This window comes from Rattus norvegicus, chromosome 17 (assembly GCF_036323735.1).
Source record: "Rattus norvegicus strain BN/NHsdMcwi chromosome 17, GRCr8, whole genome shotgun sequence".
Taxonomy (NCBI): domain Eukaryota; kingdom Metazoa; phylum Chordata; class Mammalia; order Rodentia; family Muridae; genus Rattus; species Rattus norvegicus.
The window spans coordinates 7491628-7501160 of record NC_086035.1 but is presented as its reverse complement, the minus strand read 5'-3'; the positions used below and the strand labels follow the sequence as shown (position 1 = coordinate 7501160).

At 45.1% G+C, this 9533-nt stretch overlaps 1 long non-coding RNA gene across 1 annotated transcript; it reads left to right on the top strand.

Annotated features, from left to right (window-relative positions):
- The first annotated feature begins 664 nt into the window (after positions 1–664).
- On the top strand, positions 665–7982 carry LOC134482806 (uncharacterized). Its single transcript, XR_010059368.1, has 2 exons — positions 665–7250; positions 7460–7982. It is a non-coding gene; the product is annotated as an uncharacterized LOC134482806 (long non-coding RNA).
- The last annotated feature ends 1551 nt before the right edge of the window (positions 7983–9533 follow it).

Genomic DNA, 9533 nt, shown 5'->3' with positions numbered 1-9533 from the left:
CAGAGAGAAACTGAGGCTGAGAGGAGCAGCTTGAGGTAGCAGAATCACGTGTCGGATTACTTGACGTTGGACACCAGTCTTAACCAGGTCACTGCAAACTGACCCGTTGAAGCAGTAATGCATCAAATGACACAGGAGGTGCTCTCCGCTCCAGCCCCCAGAGCTGGGGACTGAACCCAGGGCCTTGCGCTTATTAGGCAAGCGCTCTACCACTGAGCAAAATCCCCAACCCCAAGGGGGTGCTCTATCGGCACTGGTGACTGTGGCCATGTTAGATAAGAACTATCAATAATTTAAATAAGTAATCAACTTGTAAGATCCTGGAATTGTAAATATTACATCTTAAATCATGACGAAGACGTTGCTAGGGTTTTGTGGTGAACAGAGGGCCAAGGAATGCTGCAGATATCACACCAACCAGGAAATCGGGGAGGCAAAGGCCACCTCTGAGCTGGAACATGGGAGAGAGGGAGAGGAAGGGGAAGAGGAAAGGGGAGAAAGGGGGAGGGGAAGAGGAGGGAGATGGTAGAAGGGAAGGAGGGGAGGGGAAGGCGGAAGGGGAGGGGGAGACTGAGAGAAGGGGAGGACATGGGGAGGGGAAGGGGAAGAAGGAAGAAGAAGGGGAGGAGGAGGGGGAGACTATCAGGAGAGAAAGCAAGTGATCGAGCAAGCATCATGGTGGCCTGCGCTTTATAAAGGACAGGAGAATCTTGGTGACAGTGGAAATGGGTCTCATTTGCTGGCACTGAGCTGCTGAAGGCAGGCTAGGGAGCACCTGGTTTTGAAGTGTTGGTGGCTCTCAGTTTGCCAACAGACATATTTCTCTAAACTAAGGCTATAAATACTTCCTTTTTAAAAATTCTACTTGTTTGTTTGTTTAGCTTTGGTTTGGTTTTGTTGGCTTCCCCAGCCCTAGCTCCGTTAACCAGCGGGCAGACAAGATGGCGGCTAAGAGGTTAAGAATTAGGGGCTGATCCTGGCGAGCTCAGGGGTAATTACCCTACATGCATGAAGCCCCAGGCTGAGGGGAGGTTTCCATTCGCCATTCCTGGCAGCAGCTAATTATTTCTGTGGGACCTAAAACTGATGGTTTCTTTGTACTCAGCGTCCTCATAGAATGGTGCACGGGCAAAGATTTGCTGGGCCATGCATCTGGATGCCAGATATGTTAATAACTTACCATGGGACCTGAGGCAAAGCCTTCTGCCTTCTGAGTCCGAGTTACTACACTCCAAACAGAGATGCCTGCGCACAGTTTGCACGGTTTGCACGGTTTGCACGGAGGACCTCATCAGTTGCTCTGCTGGGAACTTCCAAGTCCTCATAGCATGGCACAGAATACCCACGTCAATGAAATCTCCATAGACAGTCGCTGCTAGACCCAGGGTGTCCCTTCTCCAGACAAGAGATATATCCCCTTAGGTATTCAAGGGCTATGCTAATTTCAAGACTCCCAAGAGGTTAGTCTTAGTGCTTTATCACAGAATCATTTTTCCCAAGGCAGCCTCTGCAGCTGCTTTTAAAACTCCTGAATATTTTAGAATTAAAGAAGGCTTCGGAATGTCAATAATCCTCGGATCTGATCTCCCCACATCGCACCTGTCTGTATTTCCTGACAGCAGCATGAGGCGTCCCGGGCCCTCAGAATAAAGAGAATGCATGGCTGCTTGTACATTCTTAGATGTGTTCCTGTAGTCACGTGGGTGTCCTGGCAACTCTCCTAAAGATGGCCTCATGCTGTGTTCTTCGCCCATTGTACACCCATATCCCAAGGCTCCTAACTGGTCAGGAATGACACTGTGGGAGGTTTTGAGGTAGCCTCAGGACAGAGACCGCCCCCCAGGAGAAGTTCAGGAATGGAGGGGGGACAAATTTTCAGATCCTGCCCCATGTGCCCACCCACTCAGGGGACCAGGGAACAAAGAAACTTCCCAAAACACAGGGAAGAGTTTCCCAAGACCATCTGGCACCACGGGATGGCAGTTCATTTAGCATTGTGGCTGTGGTGGGAGAATTGGGTTTCTCTAGAGGCTGGGTTTGGCTGTGTGCTGTCCTCCCCGCCTCCTCTCTGGCTTTCTGTGACTCCCGACATTTTATCTTTACTTCTCTCTGTTCCTTTGCATGTTCTCTTCTCTTTCAGCAACTCAGTGTTAAGTAACCCTTATCCTTTATTTGAATTTATTAGTTTTTCAATTAGTAAAGTAGATCTGCCCCCAGGAAGCACAGTGAGCTAAACTGTTGTCACTTTAGTGTGGGGTCCCTGTTGATTTTTTTTTTATTGCCTTTAAAACCTTGGTAATCATGAGGAATACTGGTCAGGTACCCTAGAGAATTTCTCCAGACTGGGTCTGTCTCCCTGTTAGACAGGTGGTTCATGTGTTTCGAAAGATGACAGAGACTCCACTTATTGCCACTGACTTATGAACTGACATGGAGGATGTAGTTTTTCTTCACTGAAGACTTACTGTCTTAGTGAGGATTTTACTGCTGTGAACAGACACCATGACAAAGGCAAGTCTTATAAAAGACAGCATTTAATTGGGGCTGCCTTACAGGTTCAGAGGTTCAGTCCACTATCGTCAAGGAGGGACCAGGCAGGCATGGTGCGGGAAAAGCTGAGAGTTCTACATCATCATCTGAAGGATGCTAGTGGAAGACTCAATTCCAGACAGCTAGGATGAAAGTCTTAAAACCCACGCCCACAGTGACACACCCACTCCAACAAAGCCGCACCCATTCCAACAAGGCCACACCTACTCTAACAAGGCCACACCTACTCTAACAAGGCCATACCACAACAAGGCCACACCTACTCCAACAAGGCCACACCTACTCCAACAAGGCCACACCTCCAAATAGTGCCACTCCCTAGCCCAAGCATATACAAACCATCACAGTTACTATGCTTCCTTTTATCTCTCTTTAGGTATGAGCCACTAAGCACAGCCCACACTGGGTAGGCAGAGCATAATTAAACATGAAGAGGCAGACAAGATATTTTTTTCAATACGAAGAAGTCTCATATTTTGTGTGTGTATGGTGGTGGTGGGGAGCTCTGTGTAATTATATGTCATATATGGATAGATGCCCAGGAAGGCCAGAAGAGAATTAGATGCTTTGGGTCTGAAGTTACAGGTGACTGTGAACTGCCAGACAAGGATGCTGGGAATCAAACTCGGGTCTTCTGTAAGAATAGCAAACAATCTCAGCCACTGAGCCAACCCTCTGGCCCTAAATTATATCTCTCTAAATTTAATTTTAAATTTATTTTGCTGGTATTTAAAAATACAACTAATTTTTTATATAGGTCTTGCTTATAGATATCTGATATGCAATTTACTTATTAAAGCATCCTGGATATTAATTTAAAATGTCTTTGTACAAAATCATATCTGTTGTAATTTGATCTTTCCCTTTCTAGCTTATAGGCACATATTTTCTTGCCCTACTCTATAGACCAGTGCTTTCACCATAATGTAAACCAATGTAGCTTTGCTATGTATCATTGCCTCATTATTAAAGGCTTAAACTGATCATGGTGTCCCTTCACATATAGAACAGAGACTAAAACAAAAGTTGGTACCAGGAGTGGGATATTGTTGCAACAGGCCTGACCATGCTGTTGTTGGAACATGGACTGTGGAAATTTGGATTAGAGTAGTGACTGAAAGCTTTAAGCTGGACTTAATAGGCCATACTAGTAGGAGCATGGAAGTCAGTGGTGCTCAGAGCCAAGTAGATAATGATCGCCCAGCCTAAGGAGTTTCAAGGGGAAGAGTATTAGTAAGTGGCTTAGAGATCATCCTTGTGATATTTTGCTAAAGAATATGTCCACTTTCTGCACTTATCCAAAAAAGATCTGCCTGAAATTAAATGAAAGATTTTGGGATTAACGGCATTGACAGAAGAGATTTTAAAGACATCCCAGTATTGATTACATCCTATGGTTATTAGTCACTTGCATACAGATCTATGATGAAAAGGGGCAAGCTGAGCAAAGAGAAATCTAGAAGGTACAGTTTGAGGAGGAAATAATATATAATGTATATAATAGAACTAAGTGCTGTGCTCAACGGGGTACAAAGTTTAAAGAAAAACCTGGTGCTAAATGGAATAAAGGGAGTGGTGACCTCAGGGCAAGACCCACTCTTCATACTAAGGTGCTATATCGCCATGAAGAAAGATACCATGACCACAGTGCCTCTTAAAAAGGAAAGCATTTAATTGTAGTTGGCTTATGTTTTAGAGGTTTAGTCCATTATTGTCGCGATAGGGAGCATGGCAGCACTCAGGCAGACATGGTACTGGAGAAGTAGCTGAAAGTTGTACATATGAGTCTGCAGGAACAGAAAGAAAGGGCCACTGGGCTTGGCTTGGGCATTTGGGAGCCTCAAGACCATGTCCAGTGACACACTTCCTTCCTCAAGGCCACACCCCTAATCCTTCTCAAGCAGTACCACTTCCTAATTACTAGTCATTCAAATATATGAGCCATGATCTGTAAGATGCTAAGAAAACAAAGACATGATGCCCCTCCCCCCCAAAAATGTCCCAGGCATAGAGTTGAAGCCTCAGATACCAGCACATGGATGCAAACTTGTGTTTCCATTGAGCCTCTGACCTCCTATTTGAGGCTGAGGTCAGATGCCCTGGTGACCACAGGCATAAGATGAATTTAAATGAGCATTGGGCTTTCTGGGCATGGGTGAGGTACCCTATGGAGGTGTACTGGCTGGTTTTATGTGTCAACTTGACACAAGTGGAAGTTACCACAGAGAAAGAAGCCTCCCTTGAGGAAATGCCTCCATGAGATCCAGCTGTAAGGCATTTTCTCAATTAGTGATCAAGGTGGAGGGCCCAGCCCATTGTGGGTGGTGTCATCCCTGGGCTGGTAGTCCTGGGTTCTATAAGAGAGCAAGCTGAGCAAGCCAGGGGAAGCAAGCCAGTAAGTAACATCCCTCCATGGCCTCTGCATCAGCTCCTGCTTCCTGACCTGCTTGAGTTCCAGTCCTGACTTCCTTTGGTGATGGACAGCGATGTGGAAATGTGAGCTGAATAAACCCTTTCCTCCCCAGCTTGCTTCTTGGTCATGATGTTTGTGCAGGAATAGAAACCTTGACTAAGACAGGAGGCTCAGTCTCCCATGGTTGTGTAGGGAAAGAAAGGAGGGTACTTAGTAGCGATTCAATTATTCAGATGGCAGTGACTTCTTTTGTTATTGATTTTATATGTTCAAAGAGTCTTTAAAGTGATTATTCTGTGGGCAACTGCCACAGCATTGATTTCTATGAGGCTGATGGTACCTGGAGAGGTGCCAATACGGCTGCACAGAATACATTGGAAATGAAGTGGCAGGTTTCCAGTGGGGCCTCCAAGAGGAGGATGGTAGATGTGAAGGGACGGAGGGAGCTGGCTCCAGGCAGACTGCCCAGAATAAAGCTGGAGTGATCCGGCCATGCTCCTGTGCCTTCTACCTGCACATCCGATTCAGAGCTTAGACAGGACATCCCTCGCCATCACTTCCCTTCCCTGGGGATCTGGGAAGTCAAGCTTAGAAGGCATCAGAATGCTGTAGCATAATCTCAGATCACTTGGCCCTGATGCTGCTCATATTTACTGATATAAAGGAATAGACGTGTAATACTGACGGTGACTGTCTTTTGCTAGATAGTGGGTTGTAATCTAAAAGTTTATGTTCTGAAAATTCATCGGTGTAGCCAGATTCAATATCCCCACTTTTGGAAAACAACTGAAAAAAAATATATGTGTGTGTGTGTATATATATATATATGTGTGTGTGTGTGTATGCACGTGTGTGTGCATATATATATATGTGTATACATACATATATATATCAAACTGTAACAATGAATGAGTGGCACATTGGACAATTATCTACTGTGAAAGGATAGCTAAAATGAAATGAATGTTGGCGTAGTTGTAACATAGAGTTTAAGTCGGATACATGGAATTTAACTTGGATTTTAAATTATGAGGGTTGGTAGATGCAGAGATGGCTCAATGGTTAAGAGTGCTTGCTACTTTTTAATCTAATTAATTCTTAAATTAGAAATATATTTATAAAATATATTTTGATTGTGTTTTTTTCCTCTTCTAACTCCTTCTGGATCCTCCCCAACATTCCTGCCCATCCAATTTTATTCTCCCTCTCTCTTTCTCTCTCTCTCTCCTCTCTATGTCAACAAGCAAAACAAAAAATTCCACAAAAAGAGAAAAAAAGAACAGCCAAAACCAAAGCAAAATGAAACACACGAATCAAAATGAATGACAACCACGGAGTGTCTTTTCTGTTGGCCAACTACTCTTCCTCACGGGGCATGCCCTGGCCGATAGTGGATATTCCCAGTGACACTCCATGGGAAAGAATGGGTTTTCCTTTGCCAATGGGTATCAAGTGCGCATAGCTCTTGGTTAGGGATGGAACCCTTCATCTACTTCCCTTTCTCAACACAAGCTACTCTTACTGAGAACATGGTTTCAGATCTTAGCACTTACACGGTGGCTTTATAACTCTGGGTATAACTGGGTAACTCCAGTTCTTGGGGATCCAGTTACCTCTTCTGGAATTCTGGAGGGCCAGGGACGCATACGGTGCCCAGATATAGTTGCAGGCAAAACACTCATACACATAAAATAGAAATAAATCTTTAGGAGGTAAAGAGTTTGGGTGTTTCTTGGTGAAAGGATGTGATATGTATTACAAAAAGAAATTACATGTTATGGAATCTAATGATAATGCATTTCTTATATAATCTTCTTTAGAATAAATATTAGCAGCTGCTCAGATAGCTGTGTCTGTTTTAGTTAGGGTTTTACTGCTGTGAACAGACACCATGACTGAGGCAACTCTTATAAAGGACATTTAATTGGGGCTGGCTTACAGGTTCAGAGGTTCAGTCCATTATCATCAAGGTGGGGACATGGCAGCATCCAGGCAGGCGTGGGGCAGGAGGAGCTGAGAGTTCTACATCTTCATCTGAAGGCAGCTAGTGGAAGAAGACTGACTTCTAGACTGCTAGGGTGAAGGTCTTAAGCCAACACCCACAGTTACACACCTACTCCAACAAGACCACGCCCAATCCAACAAGACCACGCCCACTCCAACAGGGCCACACCTTCTAATAGTGCCACTCCCTGGGCCGAGCACATGCAAACCATCACAGTGAGGAAAAGTCCTTGTCACCAAGGCCAACGAGTTGAGCCGGTTCCCTGGAATCACATGATAAAAGGTGAGAACAGGCTCCCTTTGCTATTTTACACACACATTTGCCTTGCTTTGTTTGCCTTTTTTGCAGTCTGATTTCATACGTGTTTTGAAAAGTTTGTGTCATGAGGGACTTGAGCCTCAGCAGTTTAGAACTCTGGTCGCTTAAACTCTAAAGAGAGTAATTTTAAATGAGAGTAATTTTTTTTTAATCCATCTAATTTTCTCTCCAAGCTCTAGATTAAATGCTCATGCAGTTCTTGAAGCACAACTTTCCAACACAACTCCACCCATCACCTGGAAGTCGCGTTAAATGTCCGCTCAGAGGCCTGGGGTGAAACAAGTCTGGCAGCCCGGGGTTAACTGACAGGGGAGCAGGCTCCTTATCAGCCACTGCCTCTAAGTCCCTCCCACTGCATGAGCGTGGGGCATTGGCAGCGCTGACTCTGCTTCAGAGCACCCTGTATTTCACCTCCTCTGAGGGACTTGAGGGGCTGGTACGTACTAGATTCCCGCGTGCCTGCACGTTTCACAGAGTCACTGCACTGTGCCACGCCCTTCTGTATGTCTGCAGTGCACCCTCAGCTCCTGGATGCCGGAAGTTCCTCAGAACATTCTCCATGGAATGTTCCGTCCGGTGAGTAGGACCAGTAGCCAGGGCCCTGAATCTTATAAATTCCTGTTCTACCTCACTTGCTCACTTCTCTCTTACCACCAAACCTCGAAATTCAGTTAAAATAAATTGTTTTGCATTTTATGTGTAGATGTGTGTTTAAGAGAGAGAGAGAGAGAGAGAGAGAGAGAGAGAGAGAGAGAGAGAGACAGATGGATGGACTGGATTGAACATCACATAGACACCACAGGAAAAAGAAGCAGTTAAAAATGAAGGTGTTTGACACTTTGCCCGAACCAGACCCTGCGATCCTTGAAATATTAAGTACTTAACACATAAGTGATTTGCAGTAGATACCCACTAACTCCACTATTATGGGGAGTAGCCATCAGACCAACACGACATATTAGTGATATTATAGGGTTATGTGCCAAGCTTCAAGAGGTCCGTAGACCCCAGTGGAACCTTCAGTCTGACATGCTGGATTGCCTAAGTGCTTGTCCATTATGATTATAGCGTATAAAAAGACTTAATCGAGGCTGAATTTCCCTCCCTCTCCCCTCTGCCAGAGAGGGGGGGAAAAAGAACAAGGTAAAAGTGGTTTTTGTTTTGTTGTGTTCTGGTTTCTTTTTAAAAACTACATCTTAACCAAAAGCCGAGAAATTGTAAGGTTGTTTTAAGATTTATTTTTATTACTTTTAATTACGTTGTCATTTCTGTGTTTATGCGTGGGTCTGTACGCTTGTCTGCAAGTACCTGCAGAGTCTAGAAGAGGGCGTCAGATGCCCCTGGGAACGGAGTTACAGGAGGGTGAGTGCTGCTTGACTTGGGTGCCTCGACCAAACTCAGGTCCTCTGCAAGCACAGTGAGCATTCTCAACGGCTGAGCCAGTTCTCCAGCCCAGAGTGTCTGAGTAGTGTGTGCTTAGGGAAAATAAACATGCTGTTTTAGGCTTCCAACAGGCTGTTCTCGGGCTTCCTCTGGTGTAGATGGGACACACACATACATGCATGCACACACATGACTTTTCTAAGGGACTGTCCTATTCAGAGTGACTCAGAGCCCCAGGTCACATCCATGATCCTCCTCTACCACCTTTGAGGGATTTGTGCTTCTGCTTGTGCAGATAGGAGACAGAACAAAAGGGAGAAGTGTTCCAGACCCAACCGCCTCAGACTGGACTCAGACTCTCTAGATTCAGGAGTCAGTGACAGTTCTGATCACCTCCCTATCCCAGCATCAATGCATGTATGTGTACGAATGTGTACACACACACACACACACACACACACACACACACACTCACATACACTCACAGAGGCACACACACTCACACACAGACACATACTTACACATATACACACAGATACACACACTCAAACACACACACACACTCACACAAAGACACACACACTCACACACAGAAACTCACACTCACACACAGACACACTCACACACAGATACACACTCCACACACACTCATACACAGATACACACACACTCACACACAGATACACACACCGACACACTCACATGCAGATATACACTCACACACACTCACACACAGACACACACACAGACACACTCACATGCAGATATACACTCACACACACACACACAGATACACACACAGACACACTCACATGCAGATATACACTCACACACACTCACACACAGATACACACACAGACACAC